The sequence below is a fragment of the Apostichopus japonicus genome, chromosome 22, assembly GCF_037975245.1.
Source record: "Apostichopus japonicus isolate 1M-3 chromosome 22, ASM3797524v1, whole genome shotgun sequence".
NCBI lineage: Eukaryota > Metazoa > Echinodermata > Holothuroidea > Aspidochirotida > Stichopodidae > Apostichopus > Apostichopus japonicus.
Genome location: NC_092582.1, coordinates 10,499,707 through 10,526,656, shown reverse-complemented (window position 1 = coordinate 10,526,656; position 26,950 = coordinate 10,499,707). Strand labels below are relative to the sequence as shown.

Genomic DNA, 26,950 nt, shown 5'->3' with positions numbered 1-26,950 from the left:
GAGGCCAATCCATTTGGTAGGCAAGTATACTGATAAAGTTTGTCTTTGAACGCAAAGTCTCAAACATTTTCGACTTGAAGAACTAATAGGTACTGAATAATAGGCGTATGCACTGCAGAAACACATGCACTTTTGGTATTAGCCTGGATAATAAATATCATCAATGTAGCTCAGGCAAGAAATACCCAATTTCCTGAGCTCAGCCAGAATAGGTTTGAGTAGTTTTCTGAAGCTAATCCTCAATTATACAATCTCTCTTTTTAAAGTTACCAATAATTCAAAATTTGGAATTCACTGTCAATAACTTTAAAAACTAAGAAAACAAGCTCCACATTTAGTAAATGGCTTAATCATATTTATTAAAATATTATATAATTGATTTATTGTCGAAACGTTTAATTTGATTTTTAATTTTTTCTTCTCTTTTCTTTCTTCAGGGAGTCTTCTACATTGTTAAGCTATTGTATGCTTTATAGAAGACTTCCTTTCACCTTGTATATTTACACGTGAAAAAAAAAATAAACCAAATCAAATCAAACCAAATTCCTACCAAGAATAACAGACCAATGAACTTCATGTACAGGCGAAATTATAAACCAGATAACATCAGGTGTTTTAACTATGAAATCGAAAACAAAAACTGGAACGATGTTTTAAGCCAAACTGATGTTAATGCTGCTTACGACACTTTCTTTGAATCCTTTAATTATACCTATAATAATTGTTTTCCAATATGTTATGTAAGCAAAAGGAAACGACGTGAAAAGAAACATCCATGGATTACAACTGGAATGTTGACATCTATCAAAAGAAAGAACAAGCTCTTTGAAAGTTATTTAACAGCACCTACTGATGTTAACAAGGCTACGTATAAGCATTATCGCAATAAGCTTAACCATATTATTAGATTTTCTAAAAGATTGTATTTCTATGATAAATTCAAAAATAATAGAAATAATATAAGTGTAACTTGGAATACAATTAACGAAGTTCTAAACACCAACCGAAAAAAGGTGGATATCCTGCTGCTTTTAAAACTGGTGATCAAGAAATCAGCAACGAGAATGACATTGCCAGCTACTTTAACAAATATTTTGTAAACATTGGACCCTCACTTGCAAGAAATATTACAAATAAAGGTAGAACAGGAGATCTTATTCATAATATTAACAGAAACAGTCAATCTATGTTCATTAATCCTGTCAGTGAGGAAGAACTTTCAATAGTTGCTATTTCCAGCCTGAAACCAAAAAAAAAAAAAAAAGCAGCGGGATATGACGATTTTAAACCAGATATAATAAGAAATGTTATTCACTTTATCGCCAAACCATTGACTTATATTTGTAATTTATCTTTTACTTCTGGTACATTTCCAGATAAACTAAAGATTGCTAAGGCCTTATACCAATTTTTAAAAAAAGGTGACCAAGATGTATATGAAAATTACCGTCCTATTTCTTTATTATCATGTTTTTCAAAAATTATTGAAAGGCTTATGTACAATCGTATCTTTAATTTTGTAACCAAGTTTAATATCCTGTGCAATGATCAATATGGCTTCCGCCCAAAGCATTCTACAGAACTTGCTTTGGCAAATGCTATTGAAAAAATATGTACTAGTCTTGATAATACCAAAATATGTATTGGAGTGTTCCTTGATCTCTCCAAGGCATTTGATACTATTGACCATACCATTTTGCTAAGTAAATTATCTTCGTATGGTGTAAGGGGAACAACCCTTGACTGGTTGAACAGCTATTTATCCAATAGACATCAGTATACTACTATATAAAAACTCTAAATCCGAACACGCTGTAACCCGTTGTGGTGTTCCACAGGGCTCAATATTAGGACCACTGTTGTTTATAATATATGTCAATGAAATTTGCCAGGTGTCAAAAATTGCCAAGACTATTTTGTTTGCTGATGATACCAATATTTTCTTCGAGTTCGAAAACGTACATAGAATACATGATACTGTGTCTACTAAATTAACTAAATTTACTAACTGGATTGCTGCTAATAAGTTATCACTTAATGCAGACAAAACTAACTATATAGTATTTAATGGAAGAAGAACGCTTAACTGGAATAATGACTTAATAATGGACGGTAAAGTAATGAAACAAGTATCAACTACTAAATTTCTAGGGGTTAATATTGATAGTAAACTTTCATGGAGTGACCATATTACAAAAGTTTGCACCAGCGTTGCAAGAGGTGCAGGAATTTTAGCAAAGCTAAAACATTTCCTCCCCCAGAATATACTCAGAATGCTTTATCAAACTTTAATAGCACCACATCTGTATTACTGCTTGATTATCTGATCTGGCACAAGTGTTTCTCATTTAAGTCACCTTAAAATACTTCAAAAGAGTGCAATACGTCATATATCTCACGCAGCACCCCGTGAACATACAAGCCCCCTCTTTAAGAAACTCAATATATTGAAATTAGATGACATTATAAAAGTTAATATTGCAACATTTACATACAAGGCTTGGAATGGATCATTGCCAATCAGTTTTCGAAATTTTATAAATAGCAACACAGATTTCCATAATCATAATACCAGAACGGCTAGCAACGCACATTATAAATCATATAAAACACGCACTGGTATGTTAAGCCTCAGAAACCGTGCAACCAAAATTTGGAATTCACTGTCAATAACTTTAAAAACTAAGAAAACAAGCTCCACATTTAGTAAATGTCTTACTAAAGAAATTATCATGTCTTATTAATTATGATTTAGCTGCATAGTCGCATAGCAGCATATTCACATATTGAAGCGTATACGTATTGTTATTAACATTATTTTCACTATTTTCTATCTTTTCTTTATGGGAGTCTTCTGTTTTGTTAAGCCACCATAGGCTTTTCAGAAGACTTCCATTCACATTGTAATATTTATGTGAAAAAAAAAACAAATAAATAAATGAATGAATGAATGAATATGTATGTATATATATATATATATATATATATATATATATTTATATGTATATGTATATATATATGTATATATATATATATATATATATATAAACATTAGTGAGAGAGGAAAAATGTCCATATCTTATGGATGAAATAAATCTCTATGTATCTAATATCCTCATCAATAAAAATACTGTTAAAAAAAGTTTCATCGTTCTCTTCGCGTAAGAGAGGGTTATGTTAAATTGGTTGGATAAGCATCTCCTCTCTTGGCCTAAAGGGGACATATATGGTGCGAGGACTCGCGCCAAAAAAAAAACGTATAATGCCGGTAATCTGACCTAGTTTCGAATGAGATGTAACAAAAGTGTTAGACACCACCATCGATCCCAGAAAACACACACACACAGACACACACACATATATATATATATATATATGTATATATATATATATATATATATATGTATATATATATATGTATATATATATATAAATATATATATATATATATATATATATATATATATATATATATATATATATATATATATATAAACATTAGTGAGAGAGGAAAAATGTCCATATCTTATGGATGAAATAAATCTCTATCTATCTAATATCCTCATCAATAAAAATACTGTTAAAAAGAGTTTCACCGTTCTCTTCGCGTATGAGAGGGTTATGTTAAATTGGTTGGATAAGCATCTCCCATCTTGGCCTTAAGGGGACTTAAAGGGTGCGAAGACTCGCGCAAAAAAAGAAACGTATAATGCCGGTAATCTGACCTAGTTTCGAATGAGATGTAACAAAAGTGTTAGACACCACCATCGATCCCAGAAAATATACACACACAGCTTGCTACCATCGGTAATTAGACACTAGTGTACAGTCAGTGCATACAGCTGCGGTCAATACATACAACACAGTGTACAGACAATATAGCGATGGACATCTTAGGTCCAGCTAAAATATAACAAGGTATCACGTTTCATTACCGTACTGTACTGTCTGCACTTTGTAGCGACACGAACAAATCGTCACTTGCAAGCCACGGAAAGTTACCTTTTTCAGATCGCCGAACGTGGTTTTGGGCGACTCTTCAATGCCTTTAAATTGAACCAATGTTGGCTCAACTACAAAACTCCCCAGCCCCCTAGCTCCCATCCATGCACTTAAAAGCTCCTTGAAGGATCTTATTACTTAATTTCTGTTTTCATACGTTTTTAAAATAAACAATCAAGATGACAAGCAAGAAACATAACATATGTAAAGACATTCTAGTCATTCATGCTCTTCAACATGCAAGCCACAAAAAAAAAACCAAAATCAAGATTGATAACGGGTCAAAAAAAGATGTTCTCCTGATGCTTTTTGGAACATTTACCGAGATAGAATAACAATCGGGCGGATGGATATCGACTCTAATAGGAGTATGCCACCCTAAATCAAAAAACTTTTTTTCAATATGCAGACGACACTGCCATACAATTTTACAAACACATATTTTGTATAAAACGTGCGTAGGCTAACAATGGTTTTGTATTGTTTTAAAGAAAACATCTTGCCTTGCTGTGCGGCCTGATGTAGCCACTGAAATGGAGATGGAGTTCGTTTCTACAAAGACGAAAGATTTTGGAGACAAAATTTCAACTGCATGACGGTCTAGAGGCCTACCAAGCTGTTTGAGGTGGGGATAGGCATAGGGCCATAGGAAATACTACTAATCGGTACTAGGCTAGGCTTCAACAACTAGTATTACGACAGTAAGAGTAGATCGGCATGTTTTGGTCATAAAGTCCAGGATTTCCTGTTTAGTTCCATTTTAGGCTTGGCTTACTACTTATTTGAGATCAAAGCAAACAAGCATAGGCCTATGGCTTCCTATGTCTAGGCCTACGACTGAGTTACCAGTGCAACCAATGTAACCAAGATTCTAAAGTCGGACTGTAGCTGGGCTGAGTTAGGCCTAATGGACCTATATGCAGACAATTAGCTGTGTATCTCAATCATAGGAATTGAAGTTGAATATGGCCATAAGAAGTAGCCTACTACTAGTACTACTATGGGTATAGCAATACATATTACTAGGTCTAATGCTATGCATGAAGGCCAAGACTGTCTATAGATAAACAGTCCTCAAATTCAGCATTAAGAATTTGTTACTTGATAAACTACCCCAAATACTGCCACTAGGATTCATCCTTGAGCGCACCTAATTAATTCACCAGTCAACATGTATGATTGTAAACATAAGTGCTCTAAATCTAATGGCCAGCACTACTTTCCTGCGCTTGAAGACATGTTTGGCTTGACCAAGTGCTGAAATAATACTCTGTGTGTTTAATCATGAATTTCTGTAGAGGAGCATTAAGTATGCCTAGCATTACCAAATGGGGTAGATATTCAATATCCCCTTTTTTGGCCAACAACAGGTCGAGTCAGTTGGTATTGCAATAAGCATATATATGGAAGATGGTAATGGCTTAGCCTAAGATTCTCCTAGGGTAAGCACCTGGCATGCTATGCAACAACGCTTTGATTGAAGATTTGTTAACAGACTTATCAGCCATAAGGCTAGTTCTAAATTAGCTAGGCCTTACACAGTTACAGTTTCAGCCAAAAACTCCATTAGGCCTATACAATTTGGCCTACTGCCACTGGCTGAAGTTTAAAACGATAGGGTTAAGACTTAGACTAGACTCAGTACATCAGCAAAACTTGTTTAAGTCAAAGCTTATATTGCTAGGGTTTTGCAGGCCTGCCAACTCTCGCGGTTTACTGTACAACTCTCACTGCAAGTCTTCAAAATTTTACGAAAGTTTGTTATACCTTTGAGTTTGACATCAGCGTCCTCGAAATTGGGTCTGTTCACGTTTCACGGTTGCCAAAGGTAGCACATTTTCAAATTACAATACAGAACTTCTATTCTAAATGAAAAAAATGTAATTAATATCTGCAATTCATGAATTAGAATTGACCAGACCTTAAAACTATTCTGGAAATTATATTCAAGATGGTAGAAAAGTGTGACAATCTATAAATTTTCTAAAAGTTGTTCTTTTCTTAATGGTGGTGCCACTCCACCATTAATCAAACATATGTTGTTCATTTAAAGGCAATAATAATGAGTAGACAAACATGTTATTAATTCATAACCTTACTAAAAAAGATATATAAACTCTTAATAGGTTCTAAGTTCGAAACAAAGAAAAGTGATCAACAAGACATAAATTTATTAAACACAGGCCATGCTTGTTATTATACTAAGCAATACATTTCAATGTGTAACGCGCAGGCACACAAAATTCTTAGTAGTTGCATATTTGCACGCACTGTTCTGGCCTTCGGTTAAGCATTAGGAGTTGAGACCATTAACTAAGCTAGCCCGATCTGATATTACAAGATGACTTCTCCTGAGCTGGATACCGATGAAGAGTACAGTATCATTGGAAAATATCGTTCGTCAGGACTGTGCCCTGAAAATTCAACATTAAATCTAAGAAGATCCATACGTAAAAGATCAAAGAGTTTAGACTAACGGGAGCAATAAACAGCTACCGAGATTTGTGCTGAAAAGTGTGAGCAGTAATACTTTTAAATCAAGAAAAGCCAAAATCATGCAATTTAAATCATTGAAATTAAAAAAGCTTCACTGTCCAGTATCAAAAGTATTTGCAAACTTTGATACAGCATTCTGTTCTGTACAAGAATTGTTGATTGTACACACCTTATTAGCAGTGTAAGAATACCTGCTCTTAGCACAATCAGTCATCGAGTAATCTTTTGTTAACTTTCAATAAGTATATATCAGCATGATTGGAAATCCTTAATAGCAGTATATTGTCTACAAAACTCACACATAAATCACTTGAACATCAGTTGGTATGATTGTGTATGGTTCTGAATGCTATTTTCCTTCTTTCTTTTAGGTGTGTGTGGATATGATTGGACCCCTTGCAGAGACCATCAATGGAAATAAGTACATCATAACCCTATGTGACTATTTTTCAAAATGGCCAGAGGCTGTTGCTGTAAGAGACAAAACAGCATAAACCGTTGCAAACTTTCTGTTTGAAACCATGGCCAGGTATATATCCATCTACTTTGTTTTTACTTTACATAACATATTAGTCCAGGAGCCCAGAAGGTTTATTCAGCTGAAGAGGTACAAAAGGTTTGGGGGCCTGATTGTATTGGTAGGTGACCAAGCTTCAATAAAATGTGTTGTTGCCGGGCACACCCTGCATGGTAGGTGAGGGGGTCACAAAATAAGGGGGCAAAATATGCTTTTATTTAGCTGAAGAGGTACAAGCACACAAGTTTCTGGGTTTTATACCCAGGAGGGTACCTTGCATCATGGTGACAATGACAGCAATATCTGACTGCATGGGGCCCCAGACAGTAGCCCAAAAGGGGCCCGCCCATATGGTATTATTCAGTTGAAAAGGTACAAGGGTGAATTCTTTTGCATTTGAACTATTACACATTGGTGTGAACTAAAACACTAATGACAGTAACTTTGTCCTGCATAAGGGCCCAAACAGTAGCCCTTAGAATGGGCCATGCGGTACAACCAGCTGTTGGCTAATTTATCTAGCTGAAAAGGTACATGAACAAAACTTGTTGGATACTGCTCCCAGCAAGACTAATTACATTGCTGTAGCAACAACAGCAATATCTGGCTGCATGGGGCCCCAGACAGTAGCCCAAAAGAGGCCCGCCCATATGGTATTATTCAGCTGAAAAGGTACAAGGGTGAATTCTTTTGCATTTGAACTATTACACATTGGGGTGTACTAAAACACTAATGACAGTAACTTTGTCCTGCATATATGTGCAAACAGTAACCTTAAAGATAGGCCCTGCAGCCCAACCAGCTGTTAGCTTACTGTATTTCCCTACTTGAACAGGTACATAAACAACACGTGTTAGATACCGCTTCGAGCAAGACTAACTCTATTGCTGCAGTAATGACAGCATATCTGCCCATAGTAGCCCTTAGAATGGGCCATGCGGACCAACCAGCTGTTGGCTAATTTATCTAGCTGAAAAGGTACATAAACAAAACTTGTTGGATACTGCTCCCAGCAAGACTAATTACATTGCTGTAGCAACAACAGCAATATCTGACTGCATGGGGCCCTAGACAGTAGCCCAAAAGAGGCCCGCCCAAAATGGTATTATTCAGCTGAAAAGGTACAAGGGTAGATCCTTTTGCATTTGAACTATTACACATTGGGGTATACTAAAACATTAATGACAGTAACTTTGTCCTTCATAGGGGCCCAAACAGTAACCCTAAAGATAGACCCTTCTGTCCAACCAGTGGTTAGCTAATTTTTCTAGCTGAACAGGTACATAAACAAAACTTGTTGGATACTGCTCCCAGCAAGACTAATTACTTTGCTGTAGCAATAACAGCAATATGTGTCTGCATTGGGCCCAAGACAGTGGCCCAAAAGGGTAGATCCCGTTGCATTTGAATTAATACACATTGGGGTATACTAAAATACTAATGACAGTATCTTTGTCCTGCATAGGGGCCCAAACAGTAGCTCTAAAAATAGGCCCTGTTGCCTTATCAGTCTTCGACTGATTTAGTAGAAGGTACATGAATTCAACTTGTTGGAGACTGGCCCTAGCAAAATTTGTTATATTATTATAGCAATAACAGCAATATTTGCCTGCATGGGGCTCCAGACAGTGGTCCCGAAAGGCCCGTTTGGTGTTATTCAGTCAAAGTAGTACAAGGGTGAATCTTTCAGCATTGATGCTGATACATTTAGGTTTACCCAAGTAGGTCTACCAATGACACCAACTTCGTTCTGCACTGGGGCCCAGACAATATAGCCCAACATGGCCCCTCCTTTCATGTTTATTGTATCTTGCCACGATTGGACGAGCAGTAAGAGAAAACAGAAATAATATAATTACAGGAGGTTTATGATTTATTGGACCTGGTTAACATCGTTATTTGTCTTCTTCGTTAGAAATCCAGTGTAACGTACCTTATAAGTGGATTGCGAGGCAATTCAAAACTGTGAATGCCATATACCTGAACGCTACGATAGGTGCACTTTTTGAAATGTAATTTAATATACTTTGTGTAGCCAGAATTTTATCTTTCAGAATGACCTAAAACATTGTATTGGCCCTAATTAACTCAAAGTTGGTCTCCATCGTTGTAGCATTGTACTGATATACTTTGATTCAAATTGCTCAATCATTGATCGTAATGATTTATCAGTGATAATCACATAAAGGCATGTTAACATCATCACTTGCTGAAATAACATATTTACATTTTTGGTTAAGATGATAACATATAGTAACATCCATAATACATGTACTGTACACTAGGATAATGTACCGTAAACAGTCAATATGACACCATTTTGTATATCTTAGGCAACATTGATTTGCTTTATAAGATCAAACGTACAGCCACCTGCTTACTCCCATGCATGCTATTTCACTAATATTTGTATAATTTTGATAACATAAAGTTTAGCACACAGGATTATAACGAAGGAGTGTTACTAGATGCCCATAGCTAGGAACAAAACTTACGAATTCATGTACAGAAAAGTAAGAAGTACTGTAAGTCAGTGGAATTTTCTGAAATGTAAGCTGCTGACATTATTATTGTCCATTGTTACAGCAGAACATGGAAAATACAGCAGTTGACTTAGCGAGTAATATTTTGTAGTAATTTTTTTGCCAAATAATGTTACATGTTAGGGTCAACCAAGAAAAGGCCAAATATCAAAACTACATCAATGTTCAACAGCCTCACAGGTTCTGGGTTACAGGTTTTGTACGTGTCAAGCAGGTGAAATGTTGCTCCAGGGTGTGGTGGAAGTTATGTTTTTAACCACTGCAAACAGATGGGTTTTATTACATAATAACTATGAAATCCATAAGTTCTTGTCAATAGAGAATATTACCTTTCTGCCCGTTCTATTGTGTTGATGTATGTCACAGTATAATGATTATTTACGACATAGAAAGCGCTTTAAGGCCTGGTGAATGTTTTCCTAAAAACAAAATAATCGATCTAGACAAAAAATTCTCAACTAGGCCTAACGTTAAGCTAGTTCAACTGTTTAATTTAATATATTTCATGATGAATAAACTGACCGTATAATTCAACACAAAGTTACACTATGCTGGACTAGATTTTCCGTCCACTCATTCGTTGACATACATGTGAAAGTACGTACGTTTATGTGGGATATTATATACGTACGTAGGCCTAGGCCCTACATCATGTTCAGAGAGGCGCGGTTGCTATGGAAGTACGAAGAATGTTGATTAACTGTCCATGTTAATATTTGTGTTCATGTTAATCTATAATCTTTCTTATTGCTTCCATTTCCATGTTTGATGCATTTTTTATACTGATAGCCGTAAAATTGTTTTGAATATTCGTGATCATTTGGGCGTTTTTTATAATTATTTTGCACATTTTGCTAGTTAATAAACTAATTCTACGGGGAACAGTTTTATCAAATCTGCTAACATTTTTTTTTGTATTTTTTGCCTTTTTATTGACAAAAATCATAAGGTATGAATGAACGGAGTTAATCAACGGTGAGCGTGGGTTTATCTATAAGATAATGCACGATCGGGGGTTAATTAGACTACCGTGATTAAACACAGATACTTTTATAATAATGCAAGCGATGCACGAGGGCGTAGCCCGAGTGCATCCAGCTTGGCCCTAATTATAAATACTACCCGAAAATCCTCAAAATATGAATAAAATAATATTGTTTGGGAAAAGGGAAGCTTGTCAATTGAAAGGGATGGGATATAGTTATTTATGGCAAATAACTACTAAGAAATGTGGAAACCAGCAAATGTAATTATTTTCTGTGAAGGTAGCCTACCCCCTTAACTAGAATTTTAAAGCTAAACTAATGAGTATTTGAGAAACAGAAGAATTTGTAGTCACCACGATTTGATCATTTAATTGTTATCCACCGTCTTGCCCCATGCAGGCAGATATGCTGTCATTACTGCAGCAATAGAGTTAGTCTTGCTCGAAGCGGTATCTAACATGTTTTGTTTATGTACCTGTTCAGGTAGGGAAATACAGTAAGCTAACAGCTGGTTGGGCTGCAGGGCGTATCTTTAAGGTTACTGTTTGCACATATATGCAGGACAAAGTTACTGTCATTAGTGTTTTAGTACACCCCAATGTGTAATAGTTCAAATGCAAAAGAATTCACCCTTGTACCTTTTCAGCTGAATAATACCATATGGGCGGGCCTCTTTTGGGCTACTGTCTGGGGCTCCATACAGTCAGATATTGCTGTTGTTGCTACAGCAATGTAATTAGTCTTGCTGGGAGCAGTATCCAACAAGTTTTGTTCATGTACCTTTTCAGCTAGATGAATTAGCCAACAGCTGGTTGTACCACATGGCCCATTCTTAGGGCTACTGTTTGGGCCCTTATGCAGGACAAAGTTACTGTCATTAGTGTTTTAGTATACCCCAATGTGTAATAGTTCAAATGCAAAAGAATTCACCCTTGTACCTTTTCAGCTGAATAATACCATATGGGCGGGCCCCTTTTGGGCTACTGTCTGGGGCCCCATGCAGTCAGATATTGCTGTCATTGCCAACATGATGCAAGGTACCCTCCTGGGTATAAAACCCAGAAACTTGTGTGCTTGTACCTCTTCAGCTAAATAAAAGCATATTTTGCCCCCTTATTTTGTGACCCCCTCACCTACCATGCAGGGTGTGCCCCGGCAGCAACACATTTTATTGAAGCTTGGTCACCTACCAACACAATCAGGCCCCCAAACCTTTTGTACCTCTTCAGCTGAATAAACCTTCTGGGCTCCTGGACTATATTTTTGAAGTTAGTTATGCAGACCTGCATTTGTTCTCAGTTTTACCTGTGACCCAGAAAGCGGCCAAATGGTTACAGGAATTTCTTGAAGTTGTTTTATAAGTTAATGTTAATAAAATGTTAGTGGATAACGGTCAGTGCATCCAAGACCAGGTGCTATGTCAGTGCTTAACTTACTTGTTTTGAAAGAAGTGCTAAAAGAATCTCCTGATTAAACCACACGGCCACTCTGAAGATGCCAATAGTTTACTGCATTACTCATAACCAGTTCTTTAACAACTTGTTTAATTTTTCATTTATTTAGATTTGGGTGCATGAAAATTGTCATCTCAGACCAGAGAGGAGAATTTGTTAATGCTCTGAACAAGTCCCTGTTTGACATGACAGGGGTGGGCCACAGAGTATCCTTCAGCTACCACCCACAGACCAATGGGCTGGATGAAAGATTCAACCAAACTCTGCAAAATGCAAATGTCACTCATCAAAGTTGTCAATCAAAACCAAGATGACTGGGATGAAACACTGTCTTCCATTCTCGTGGGGTACCGTACAGCAAAACATGGTTCTACAGGTCTTTCTCCTTTCGTTGTGTTGTTTGGAAGGTTTGTAATAATTCAAACCTACCATTGCTGAATAGAGGTTTACATTTGTAAAGGTCATATATGGAGAAAAGCAATCAGGGACAAGAGAGTTTGGAAAAATCCTGCATAGCTACACTGATCCTCTATATGATAAAATCTCATTTGACACATCCCAGGTCCTGGGAAAACTGCTAAATAGAGGACCACCAATAACCCTATTTAAGTTACAAAACCTAAGTAAGTACAGCAAGTACAAAAGATGAACATTCATTAAACTATAAAAGCATGCCAATTAATTTAGATACATGCAATTAATGCCACTGATATTGGTTTTGTTTTTCAGTTATATATCATATTTTGGGCTGGTATGCAATTTGGACCTATAACAGCACAGAATATACTTTTTTTTTTATATTTCTGCTGGTTTGAGTATGTGATGTGACTCAGATTTATGGTTCCAGGGTCTTAATAGTGAAAATAAATTATATAAAAATTTATTTATTCTTCAGTCAACAAAGTGTTGTGAATAATTGATTGTTAATTATCTTCATATATCCAGAGAGCCATTGTTACCAATCGACATTGAAGACTCCATTGTCCAACCAGAATCTCCTGCTGCAGCGATGCACAGCGGGAGAGGGTTTTTCAACTCATGTCACAGTCGCAGGACATAATCAAAGGTTTTGTAAAAGAAAATATTGGCAAAGCCCAAGAACGGCAAAAAAAGAATTTTGATTAAAGGCAGCAATCAAAACAGGTAATTACATAATGCTATGCTATGCTGTGCATTGAAAACTGCACTGTAGTTAAATGAATGGCAACATATACATTGTATTATGATGTTTACGCATATATGCTGGATTTTGTTTTATTCAGAGCTTCAAAGTTGGTTCTATAAGTGTTCTCGTCCGGAATGCTAGAAAGGATGCCCGAAGAGGAGGGAAGGTCGAAAACTCTTGGCTTGGGCCGTATGGAGTCAAGGCTGTGAATGAGAAAGGGCTGTACACACATATTAACAGTTCCACAGGCCTTCCTTTGAAGAAGAAATTCAATCCATTTTACTTAAAGAATTTCACGCAAGTAAGATTCCTTTACACTGTTTTTATTTGGGAGGGGGGGGGGGGTCGGGAGAGGGGGTTGATTGGCATGATTCCTCCATAATTTTCTTAACAATAATCAGTAACTTGATGAGTTCTGTGCTGGCTTATGTGAGGGTAAGGGCTGTAGCTGTCTTCACACAATAAATCAATTTTGACTCAATGGCTTTAAAAAATGAAACCTAATTGCCAACAATAAAAGAGAGAAGAATAAGTTAATTAGAAAACTCCAGTTTCCAGACAAATGTTTTCAAATATTTGATTTTATTTGCTTAGTTTCGAGAGGAGAATTTTATGTGATGTCAGTTTGAAACTCAGCAATTAAATGTTCAACTTCTAATTAGCTTCTTGCCAGATCAACTTGGTAAAACCACATATAGTAACTATTTTCTTTGGTGTAGATATCATGCATGGTAATGAGTGAGCGGGGTTAACATGAAACTAGTATCAACATGTTGCTTGACCATTACAACATTTTTAATATCTGGTTTATTCTGCTGATTGAATGTTTGTAACGGGCGGGACCAGAATAGATTTTAGCTGACATTCTCTTGTTAGCTCCAATCTGAAGAATGGTAGGTTGGTTTGAGGTGATCCTTGCAGCAATGATGAGCTAAGGAGGGTCGTTTTTGCTTTTAGTGCAGATATTGTGCAGCAAAATGAGTGGGCAGGGCTTAACATTAATTACTGTTAGCTCCAATCTGAAGAATGGTAGGTTGGTTTGAGGTGATCCTTGCAGCAATGACGAGTTAAGGAGGGTCGTTATTGCTTTTGGTGCAGATATCGTGCAACGAAATGAGTGGGCAGGGCTTAACATTAAAACCTGATCTGCAATTGCTCACCAACCATATGTGGTATGACTAAATTTTATTGTGCTGAGCAGGTTGGTTACACAATGCAATGTTTTCAGTGCTATTATTTTGCTGCATGTTGATGAGATGTGTGACAAAATAAGGTTCAGCTGAAATTTCTTTATAAACACAGAATCGGAAGAATTTTATTCCATTTGAGTTGATACTTAACATAATGATACCTCATAGCCTGCAGGAATTGTCCGTCTCGTTTTCTTGGCAGATATTTTCCACTTTCGCCCATGTTTGTTGCATCTCAATCATCATTTCCAGCTTTTTCTAATATTTGTAGAGCCTTAATTACTATTAAGTGTGTGCAAAACCCCTTCCCTCCCCCCACACACAAACAAACGCATACACAAATTACTCATGTTACATCATGGAAACCATAATGCATTTTACCTTGGTTGATTTTTCATATATTGAACAAACTAAATATTAAGAAAATGTCCCTTAACATATTACTTAATTCAAAAGGGAATTGCGATATAGCATCATTACGGTAATGTTGCTTTACCATTCCAATGTTGTTGTTATAGGAGAAATGATATACTGCTTAAATCTTCATGGTGGTGGCAGCAACCCAAGGAGATTCCTGGCTTGCAGCCGACAATATCAGGAACTTGGCCAAAGTTGGTTGAGTTGATAATCTAACACACTGTCTAGACTGAGTTTGCAGCAAGAACAGCCATCAAATTACCATTTCCCCAAAGAGTGGTGTAGCTGGGAACCACATTGCACTTCGCATGTGTGGTTGGAGTATTAATTTTATACAGGTTGTAAAACACTGCATGAAGTCACATTTATTCTTTCATCAACATTGATTCTATCATCACAGAAATCCTCATAGAGGCATAAATTTCCAGAATAGGGACTGATATTGACCGACTTAAATTTCATCTGATCTTGAATTTGGTATGACCTCTATGTATTAACATATTCCTTAATTAACAAAGAAAAAAATGCAAATTTGCATTCAATAGCCAATAAATGTCTCGGAGCGTTTAAATTTTTTATTGCAAGAAAGAATTTTTTAACAAAAGGAATAGATATACATATGAACATATCCACAGTGTACTAACACAAATAATTGCTGACCTGTGCTGTGATAGGTTGTTGAATATAGCTGTTGCATGTAATCCATAAATTTAATTACTTTATATTTCAGGAACTTGCAGCCAGTATCATCAGTACAAACACACCAGATGAGGTTAGCAGCCCAAGTTTGAATATGATTCAAATATCCAATAGAAGAAATTTGAATTAAAGGTAGTCTGTATAGGCAACAAATTATAGCATACTTTTCTGAAGATTTCAAAAATTACATTCCTTGAGATTCTTATTGATGTCAAGATGACTGAATGTCTCAGTGAGGTAAATTTCCTCCAGGGTGGTAATGACAACAGTTTAAAATGTTGACCAAATGTGATCGTATTGGAACTTTTGGCATATTTGGGGCCAAACAAACCTCTGCCCCCTGCACAATTTCCCACCCCAACCTATGTTCTATATTTCTCTTTCACAATATATGTTACCTTCTTACAGGGAGAAACATGATCAAGGTCAATACAGCCCCACAGTTATTGCATATATATCCAACTCTTGCAAAGAATACTGGTTTTTCTATTTCAAATTGAGTTTTCTGTTTCATTATTTTATGGATATAGATCCATGTTATTGTGAATTTCTTGATCGTGGAAAATCACTGGCCATGCTCGAAAAGTCACATTAAATATTGTTAAATGTTTTTATTTCAGGAACAAAGCAATCCTGTTACTGTAAAGCTGCAGTTTCAACCTGAACTTCATGGGCCTCCTGTCTCGCAAGGTTGAAACAGATTCTTCCAGAGTTTGATTCAACTGCACAGGTGGATGCATTGGAATTCCTTGCTGCAGTTTACACATCATCATGCACTTCCTGTAACCAAAGCCAGTGCAAACTTTTAGATGAGTAAGAGACATAGATCGTTCTGTGAAAAGCATCAAAGCAACCCCCCAAAAAATAAGTGAACTTTTCAATGTATTATTTAAATTTATGCCATGTTGGTCCAAATATTCAAATTTGGTCACCTTTGGTCAAAATTCTATAAACTGTTACAACTTTTGAGGAAATTTACCTCACGGGGACATTCAGTCATCTTGTGTGTTCATTAAGAATGTCTGAGAACAATTTGGACTAAGGGCCTACATGAAAGTAACTTGTTAAAAACTTCTAGCAATTATAGCATCCTATAATCTGGGGCATATACAGACTACCTTTAACATTGAAACTGATTGGGAATTTGCTTAGGTTTGCAGGGAATTAGTCATTTTTAAAATAGGTATCATGGCACCAGTTAGATCTGACTGATAAACTTGCATCAATACAATGAGGATGCACATTTTGTAAGGCTGGGTTTAGATGATAGTCTGTATCTGATTTATAAATTTGTTGCTCTTAATAGTAATTCTGATAATTTTAAGTAAAAGCTGAATGAAAGTTTTCCTTTATACCTGATAATCCAGAGGGTAAAGGAACAAATGGAAATTGCAATAGAAATGCAACATTGTTGTAATGAGTAACTTATTTTTTCCTTTCCAGGTACTTCTTCTTACATACAACAAATGAGATGAAGTGGACTTCCTGCAGGCAATGAGACTTGGCACTGTCGGGCAAACTCATATCCAGTAATTCCAATATATCCTAGTAACAAGGGCTATATGTCATGCTTGAGTATGCAGGGGCACCTTGAGGTGTGTCTAGATTGCAAAGATCTTGATGGCTTTTGTGAGTCCTGGTGAGTTCCTGCAAACTCCCTGTTTTTGTTATATTGTTTTCATTCCATGCTGTTTTGTGTTATGTAAAATTGTTTCAATATGTAACACAATGCATTTTTGTGAAATAGCAGTATGTGTGTTTATGAGTGTAATGCTAAGAGCCTGTCATTACGATAACTCAATAAACTGACAAATGAACAGTAGTCAAATTCTGAAACTATTAGTGATGTAAGTTAATGGCCAGAATTCATACGTTGGAAATTTTCAGGTTTAGAATCCAGCTTGAGTTGAAATGATCCCATTGAACAGTTCTAAATACTGTATACAGGCATCTTTTCATATTGACTGTAGATCTCTGGTGTTATGTCTTTCACAATTTATTAAGTGTTGTGGAAAGAGTTAATTTCACATAGGGTGACATATGTATATGTGAAATTAATTAACTAGTTAATTGTATTTAATCGTCCAGTGTGACAAAATTACACTAAATCACCATTGTCGCCCCAAGTGGTGAGTTTATGCTATGTCGTCCTAAGTGTTGTGAAAAGAGTTAAATTTACCTAGAGCAAAGATGTCGCCTTAGGAGCTTTATGTGCAATTCACTATTTTTTAATTAAATACTTTGGTATTTGTATTAGGCAGAGGGATTATTATTAATAGCACACCGTCAGTCCGGTTCTCCTTCAATACTTCTCTCCAGAAAGGACACAATTTTCTGGCCAATGGTTCAAGAACGAGATTGATAAAGTATACCGTTTGTATTAGAAACCATTACTTCATCTAGCCAAGGATGTGAAGAATTATTAGTCTCCAGTAGTTCTTGATTCAGTGGTTCATATTCAATTCATGTTGAGTTTTCAGGAACTATTACCAGTTATGCAACGAGTCAGGGCTAGAGTCACTAAATTTCAGAGAAATAAAGTAACTCAAACACAAGTTCATGGACAGTCTTCCCATAGATCTAGATTATGCAGTGACCAAGACCAAGATTCAACTCAAACGTAGGTTTCATAAAAGTGATATCTTTATTAAGTATCTTGATAGTCACTGACTTTTTCATGTTTGCTGATAGTGGTTGTACCAGATGTCATTGTCTTAAACTCCAGAAGTCACAAAGTAGCATTAATATTTGGCATAAATTTTTTTCTAATAGGGTCGTGAATGAGTGGAATGGTTTGCCTGAGAAAATTGTACTTGCAAGTACTGTAGTGTGAATGGGTTTAAGAATGCTTTGGAGAAGCACTTTAAGCATTGTAATCGGGTCTGATCATTTGTGTCATCAGTTTTCTTCCATCTCCTATAGGGTCTTTGATGGGGACTTGAGTGTCCCTCCTGATCCTTTTTCTTTACTAAACTAATCTAAACTAATAAGGTCAAGCATAAAGTATGTGTGCTGTAGGCCTACGCAATTGCAGAAGCCAACCTTCTTAACCTTTTTGAAGCAGCACTTTTAAGGTTAACTTAACCTTTTAGAAGGTAAGCTTAACGTTTTCTTTGCAAATGTAACACGAACACGATTGAGCAAGAGTCGTGCCAGCAATGCCACTGCATGAGGGGAATTCATATTGACAGAGTAAATAATTGCTTTCCCACCCACGGATGAACACATGTTAGGTATATTACTATCACTATTGCATTTAAAATATAAATATGTTTATTTAAGGTATCATTTAATTGTTTTCATTTACTCCATTAGTAGTCTTCTATTTTCCAACAGCTTTACTGGAAAGACTCTTGCTCAGCCGCATTACACAAACACTTTACGAACAGAATACTGCAGATAGCTGATCGTTAACTATGTTAGGAATCCACATGCAGTTCTGGTTATAAAAATAGTAAGAGACAAGATCTGTATTTCAATCTATGTTTATGGTTAACTACGATTAAGAATAATGAATTGTAATTTTAATAAATGAGCCCTTCAGTACTGATAACCAGGATTTTAGTTATCTATTTTTTCTTTCTTTACAGTACAGAAATGCAGGGTTGCACTACACCATTTCCCACAGAGGAAGTATGGCAGAAAACAGGTGGAATTTTACATATAAATGCCAAAAATGTGCTGGACAGAAAGGTTCAATAAGCTTTTGGAACATTGACACCTCATTCACTTACATGAGGAAACCTTTTCTCATAGATGTTGAATAAACAGTTGTAAGAAGATTAACATGTAGAATTGGTTCTGAAACTAAATCAGTATTTATGAACTCCTCACATCTATGATCTCACCATAAAAGAACAGAAGCAAGTTGTTGAGTTTGAAGAGTTAGCAACTTAAAATTAGGAAAAAGTTTCATATTCAAGAAGAAATCAAATTTCAACTTTATGATAAAGAATGCGATGATTGCATGGGTAGGTGTGAAAAACCTCTCAGCTACCTCAAAGGGGAAAAGTGAAAGTAATACCCATCACCTCAGAGCTTATACCATCACAGACTTACAATCACTAAGTAGTACATGTAGCTTATTTGATAGGAAAGTTGTAGATCTGGTGAGTAGCCTACTTCTGTGCAGTGTAGCAGAGCAAAAGCGACAGAAGTTTAAAAGCATATATTGCTACTCAATGTGGTGTAAGAATCAGCTGAACTGAGCCCCAAGCTGCATTCAGAATAAGCTTTGGCCTATATACATTTAGAAATATGTAACTGGAAAGCTCACACCTTTGCAATTTCAGACCAAGATTGGATGGCATGAGCTGATGACATAAATGAAAAGTTGGCAAAACATACATCAGCCCCAGCAAGTTACACAGAGGGATGCAGAATGTGGACAGGTGCCTTCACCATCAGTAAGCCAGGGGCACCAGCATATGGCATTATTTTCACAATGCTAACCCTGGCAGCTAAGAGAAGAGGCAGCAGAGTCCACATTCTGACATATATGCTCTTCAAAGTATTGTGCAAAGTAAAGAAATCTTAAGGACCAAACCATTTGACATCTCCTACATATGCCACAACAGCCTACATGTGGAGAGAGGTGTCACATCTCTCAACAGTATCTTGCAGTGCAACACAGCAGAAAGCCTTGAAAGTTTGATGGCACTTGCCAATTTTATGGTCATCAGCTTGATTGCCTACTTCCCTGACTGAGTGATACTGTTTTAACTCATAACAGTGAGTGTGAATAGACTCAGTTTACAAATTACTGGCATCACTGATAAATATTGTCATCTTCATCATCAGTGTAGTTTTTCATCCTAGAGTAACTGGTCATGAATCAGTTGATCTTTCTTATAGATACTGGACTGGTTTATGTTTTTAGTTCTACCATGTAGCTTGTACTTTCTCTGAGTTGTGCTCTCCTCCATCTGTATGCTCTGCCTCTCTTACGTAATTCATCACATTGCTGTTTTCCTTGCATCTATTTCAGAGTCTGGATACATGGACTATTTGAGCTCACCTTTAATACTGCAGCTTCCATCTTCCTGGCTATGGACTCTTCAGGCACCGTGTATGGAACTGTAGTCCCTGTAATGCACGAAAGTGTGGTACTATGTTTTGGATTGGTCACAGTGAAACCCTTATTGATGACATCTGCTTTTGAGTGGAAGTCACAAAACGAGTGGACCATAATCATTTGCTGCAGGTGGGTGTCTCAGATATTTTGTTGAGCTTCCTGTTGTCAGTGTGGGATATTAGCAGAGAACCCTTTGCAGCATTTGGCATACATGGAAATGTGTACTTCCTGCCCCTCTTGCATACAAATGAATGCTTTTGGCAATATGAATGATTTCCATTGTAGTACTTTGCAAGGCATTCTAAACATGTTGATAAAGCGCTTTTGATATTTCAGATATAAGAAATTTATTGACCATAAAAATTGGCATTCAGTCCATCTCAGTAAAACAGACAATAAAACAATCATAAATACATCGAAAATACATAAAAATCTGATTTATAAAACGAAAAATTAAGACTACTATGTACATGTTCTGACACATATATTTGGCCTATTTCCTACATAATTCATTGGCAAGATTGAGAATAGCCCTTTGCAAGAAAGAACGCCTGTATCTCTCGGTTCAGCATCTCATGACAATTAGTCTGCCTGTTTAATTGCTGTAATCTACCCGATGCCCCAGAGGATGTTGGGATGACATGATTGACTTCATATTACTCTGTGATACTCTGACAAGCAACTCATCTACTGAACTGAGGTCATGTGACCGACAAACTTTCCTTGCTTTAGAAACTAGTCTACTTAACTTGGTCATGTCTCTAGCAGTAGTATTTTCACCCCACACGGCTAAACAGAATGTAATGGTGGTCTTGATTGCCGATTTTAATATAGAACAGAGAAATAAGAGTTGGTCTAGTCCGAATAAATTAAGCTTCTGTAATAGGAACATACGCTGATTAGTTTTTGCTAGAATATGTTTTACATGTTCATCCCACTCCAATTTATCAGTGATGGTTTCTCCCAGGTATTTATAAGATTGTCGAGCGCTTCTTAGTCACAGTTTTTGCAGGAATATATCAGAGGAGAATACTGCTTTAATATAGTCAGTGCTATGCGGAGTGACTTGAGTAGGTGAACTTGATCTAACAGGTTAAGTTCACTTTCAGAATGAGTAGTTACAGCCATTGTACTACTGAAACTTTTACATGCCTTGCCATCAGCATCAGTTGTGAAACACTTGACCATTAGTGGATTCTTACCTGTAAGTAATTTGGATTCACAAATCTTTCCACCATTTTGTTCATCTCTGAAATAGGGCATCTTTGCTGAACAGCCCTCATTGCCTGGACTTTGTACCTTGTGATCCCTTCTTCTTTTCATTTCACCCATTAAGCACAACTTGTTACTGTGATGGTAACCAATAACAAATGTATCCATGGTGACATTCGCAACTATTACATCTCTGCATTGGCTTGCAGGAGCAAATGGAGTCTTACTTCTTGCATTATACTTAGAGGGTTGTGATATTGATGATCATATTCTGCCTGAATTGGAAAGTCTTTGGAAAGGCCATGCAGTTGCAGTGTCTTCTTAATTAGAACCCTCTTTTGTGCAATATTATTTTTGATTAATTTCTTTCATTACATGTAGGTACAAACTGGTTGTAGTGTACTGACCACAGGACTGGGAAGAGACATGCTGTTGAGCAATCTACGAGCTGCACTTGAACTGCCCTCTACTCAGAGGCAGCGGGGGCTACCCGTTCCTGGGAAAGGCATCCATACCTGGCGCTCATCCTGTAGTAAGTAATGTTTATATGTATATATGCTATTGTGTCTGGGCTGGGTAAAATATATTTCCTTATCCTAGGTTGCCAGGGTCAGCTCTGTGCATCGTTGTCTTTGTAGAGAGTTTCAGAGTATGTTTGGTAGACCAAACCAACTGTGAATAGGAAATAATGGCTTTCAAACAGCATGTGTGTGTATTTGATTAGATGTGTGTGTGCGTGAAGCTATGGGGTTGGAATGGGATTTATTGTGACGCCCAGGGGAGCGTCACGTAAACGCCTCCGTATATAGGTGGCATTACTACTGGTCTAGTTGTCCTGTTAGCGTGTATTGTTTTATTGTTCTCTGGGGGTCTGTTTTATCTCTTTTTATATGTAAAGTGAATTGTTGTAGTTTCATATGCTAATTTATACCTTTTGTTTCCGTCTCCCTTTCAGCTGTCCAGCTCTCGTGACAATAGTCTGGTCCCTCCGTAGCTATGTGGAATGTTCGAGCCACGCGAAGTTCCAATGTTTCGATTCAGTTTTTTTGTTAAGGTAGGGCACTTGCTATTTTGGGTTCTAAGAGTGTGTTCCATTTTTTGGTGTTTGCTGCTGCCTAGTGAGGTCCGTTGGTCAGTTCGTTAAGTAAGTTAAATGTTCTTTTATAGTTTAGGCAAGTCCTATTTCTTATAATATTGTGAGCGTATTTCCCCGTTTGTCAGAATCCCTTTAAATTATAACATCTAAATTTACTAAAAGGTTGGGAACATGGTCGATATTATCGCCGCAACCTGCGGGGTTATTCTTATGTTTGTGGCGCGGGGGTGACTTTAATTGGGGTTGAATTTTCCCCGAGGCAACGCCTACGTATTGTAAATTTAGGACTCGTAATAATATGTTTGGCCACGGACTTCGCAGGTACGTATCGTTATCATTTATGTAAATTATAAGCTGGAATTTATGTGGATTTGTATGTTATTAACTGAATATTGGTCCTAATTTATCACCTTACTACCTTATTTTTGGAGGTCACTGCGTTGACCTCATGTATTATTTAATTTGGTTTTTATAGACACCTGCCCAAGTGGAGAAGGCAAAGGTTTTTGTATTAAATGTATTAGAAGCTTAAAAAGCAATTTATTTGTTCGTGTTTTTATTGGTTCAGGTTGTCTCAACTTGTAGTTGCCCCACATTCATCCTGACATAGGGTGGCCGACAGCGGCCCTATTGAACCCACCGCCGCTCGCCAAGTTAAAACCCTGTTGGGGGCGCTACATTATTGTGATTGGTGATTACCCAATATGTGAACATAGAGCATTCGATATTATTTATAATTCCTTTTGAAACAGGATTACTGGAGCATGAAGTTGATGGACAAATTTAGGAATGAGAGGAACACATGCAAGCAGTAAAGAGGAGAAGAAACAGTTAAGTGACACCCGTTCCACTGAAAAATAACCAAGTAGATGACCCAGCTAGCAAACAAAGGCATAAAATGTAAGTACAGGTATAACTTTTGAGAATGAAGCTCATCTTGAGGAAAATAGACATCATTAAATAATTAACATACTAGACTAAAATTGCATTATGCAGTCCTATTCACAAATTTGATTTGATTTGATTTGTTTATCACGTGAATATATTCAATGTGATAGGAAGTCCTCTAAAAAACCTTCAGATGGCTTAACAATGTAGAGGACTCCCTGTAAAGAAAAGGAAAAAGAAAACAAAATATATAAGAAAAAATGAACATGTTTAATTAATAAGATGCAATAATTTTTTGAATAAAGTTTCTTCTGAATGATTTTGCAGAAGGTTTATTTATAATATTGTCTGATAGAGAATTCCATGTTTTGATTGTACATGCCCTTAGTGATAACATCCCCATTGTAGAATTATACCTGTTATAATGTGCATTGCCTGAAGATCTGGTATTGTAATGATGAATATCACTGTTACATATTAAGTAGTCATTAAAAGCATTTGGTAACAGTCCATTCCATGCCTTATAAGCAAATTTAGCAAGGTTAACCCTAATAATGTCATCAGCTTTTAACAACTTAGAACGCTTAATGGCAAAGTAGTTGAGAGGGTAGAAAGCTACAAGTACCTGGGAACGTATATTGATAATAAACTTAATTGGAATGTTCACACAAAGGCTGTTCAGGGTAAAGCCTGCCAATGACTTTATGTCCTTAGAAAATTAAAACAATGCAGAGTTAATTATACCATCATGAAATTATTCTACCAGTCAATCATCCAAAGTGTCATTTCATCCAGTATTACAGTTTCTTTGGTAGTATGCCGAAGAAGTACAGGGCAGAGCTGGAACGTGTTCGGAAGTTAGCTGAACGCTGTATTGGTTCAAGTCTTCCGTCACTCTCAACTATATACGAAGAGAGTCTGTTTAAGAAACTAAAAAATATAAAAGATCACACACACCCTTTTCACAGACATATCATTTTCAACAGATCCGGGATACGATTACAGGTGCCCAATACAAAAATGTCCAGGTTCCGTAATTCTTTCTTACCTGAGGCAATACACTTATTTAACTCACGTGTAAAGCGATCTGGCCACTATCTATCACTTGCAGCCCTCTGTGCTGCCCCTGTTACTGTTCTGGTTCTGCCTATTTAGTTTTATTCTCGTAGCTGTTCACTTATAGTTTACTTATTGTATGTTTATGTTTGTATTCACTATTGTTTCATGTTTACTGTCGACGGGAAATAATTTCCGTTTTCTGTTTTTCTGAAATGGACAATAAATTTTCTATCTATCTATCTATAAAAAGAGGATTTGTGTGGTCCCGTGGTTTGGCATGTGTTATATGGCAGACTGCTATCTTCTGTGTAATACAAATGGGATTCAGATTGGTATATCTAGTACCAGACCATATGTTACAATAATACGTAATATGTGGCTGGACTAATGTCTGATAGAGAATCTTTAATATGTGTTGTGGCAGATAATGCTTAGGCTTAGCTAAAACACCGGTGTTTTTTGCAACTTTTTTACAGACAGTTGTAATGTGGTCACACCATTTAAGTTAATGATCTATATATATACACCTAAAAATCTAGTACTATTGACTTGTTGTAATCTTTTACTACCCATAGTAATATCAGCATTCCATGTAAAATTTTTAGAAGTATTAAAAACTATATAGTTTGTTTTATCAATATTCAATGATAATTTGTTGCCAGCGAACCAGTCGCTGAACTTGTCTAATTCAGTTGATACTTCAATATGAAATAAAGTTCTCGATTGTGATACAAAGAAGATATTTGTGTCGTCAGCAAACAAAACAACTTTAACTTTATCAGAAACATTGGTAATGTCATTAACTTATAGGATAAAAAGCAATTGACCAAGTATAGAGCCTTGTGGCACACCACATTGAATTCTCTCCGGTTGGGAATGAGCATTTTTGTAGGATGTATATTGGTAGCGGTTTGCTAAGTAACTGTCGATCCAATTAAGAGGGGTTCCTCTTTTGCTGTAACGGTGTGATTTATTCAGCAGAATTGTGTGGTCTATTGTGTCAAATGCCTTTGAGAGGTCCAGGAAAACCCCGACACAAGTACTATTCTTGTCAAGATTACTATACAAATTGTCAATGGCATCAGCTAGTGTTAGCTCAGTGGAGTGTTCAGGATGGAATCCATACTGTTCCTGGCATAAGCCTTTCAACTATTTTGGAAAAACATGATAATAGTGATGTAGGTCGATAATTTTCAAAGTTTTCTGAATCCCCTTTCTTAAAGACAGGGATGACCTTGGCAATTTTTAGCATATCAGGAAAAATACCGGTATTGAACGACAAATTACAAATGTGGGTGAATGGTTTGGTAATAAATAGGATAACTTGTCTTACAATACCAGGCTTAAAATCATCGTATCCAGCTGCTTTATTGGGTTTCATGCAAGAGGCTGCTGTTTTTAACAACTCCTCCTCACTGACAGGATGAGAAAACAGGGAATGAGTGTTAACATCAATGTTCACAGATTCCTGTGATTTACGTTTGTGGTTGATTTTACTTGCCAGTGATGGCCCCAGATTCACGAAAAAGTCATTAAATTTATTAGCAATGTCATGGTCGGTGTTAATCTCTTTGTCACCATCCTTGAAAAAGAGGGATACGATGATTGTTTACGACCTTTATGGAGTAGTTGGTTAATGGTATCCCATGTGCCTTTTGGGTTACTCCTCGCATTATCAAATTTATTGTTGAAATATAATTTTCTAGAAAATTTGATAACATGATTGAGCTTATTGCGATATTGAGAATAAATAGTTTTATTTACACCAGACGGGTTCTTAATATGTCTTTTAAATAGTTTATCTTTTCTTTTGATAGAAACTAGAATACCTGCAGTAATCCACAGGTGTCTCTTTCGACGTCTCTTAGATTTAGTGACGCATTGCTCAGGAAAGCATTGATTATATATGGCATTGAAATTGTTATAAAACATAGAATAGGCAATGTTTGCATCAGTTTGGGATGAAACATTTTCCCAAGAAGCATCTCGGATTGTTGAGAAGAAATTCTGTACATTTGTTTTGCAGTAGTTCCTCACATACATAGGGCCCCTTTGCCTACTTTTGTGTATGGCAGTTTGGAGAAATAATGGATGATGGTCACTGAGATCGGTTACAAAGATACCAGTTATTAGTTTGCAGTCATCATAGGTT

The 26,950-nt window shown here is 36.5% G+C and overlaps 1 protein-coding gene across 19 annotated transcripts in view; it reads left to right on the top strand.

Annotated features, from left to right (window-relative positions):
• Positions 1–26,950, top strand: part of LOC139963602 (gamma-adducin-like) — a 294,340-nt gene that overhangs the window by 229,100 nt on the left and 38,290 nt on the right. For 2 of the 19 annotated variants that reach the window (XM_071964538.1, XM_071964537.1), the window contains exons 2-3: positions 22,711–22,809; positions 23,604–23,751. The gene's annotated coding sequence lies outside the window, so the exon portion shown is untranslated. Of the gene's footprint in view, positions 1–4,399; positions 4,628–6,869; positions 7,028–12,107; positions 12,406–12,943; positions 13,142–13,260; positions 13,465–14,240; positions 14,336–15,500; positions 15,602–16,089; positions 16,283–16,912; positions 17,109–17,788; positions 18,090–18,805; positions 18,924–19,059; positions 20,201–20,456; positions 20,673–22,136; positions 22,288–22,710; positions 22,810–23,603; positions 23,752–26,950 lie in introns of those variants that run through there. The other 17 variants (XR_011791625.1, XR_011791623.1, XR_011791629.1 and 14 more) reach the window with 17 other exon arrangements.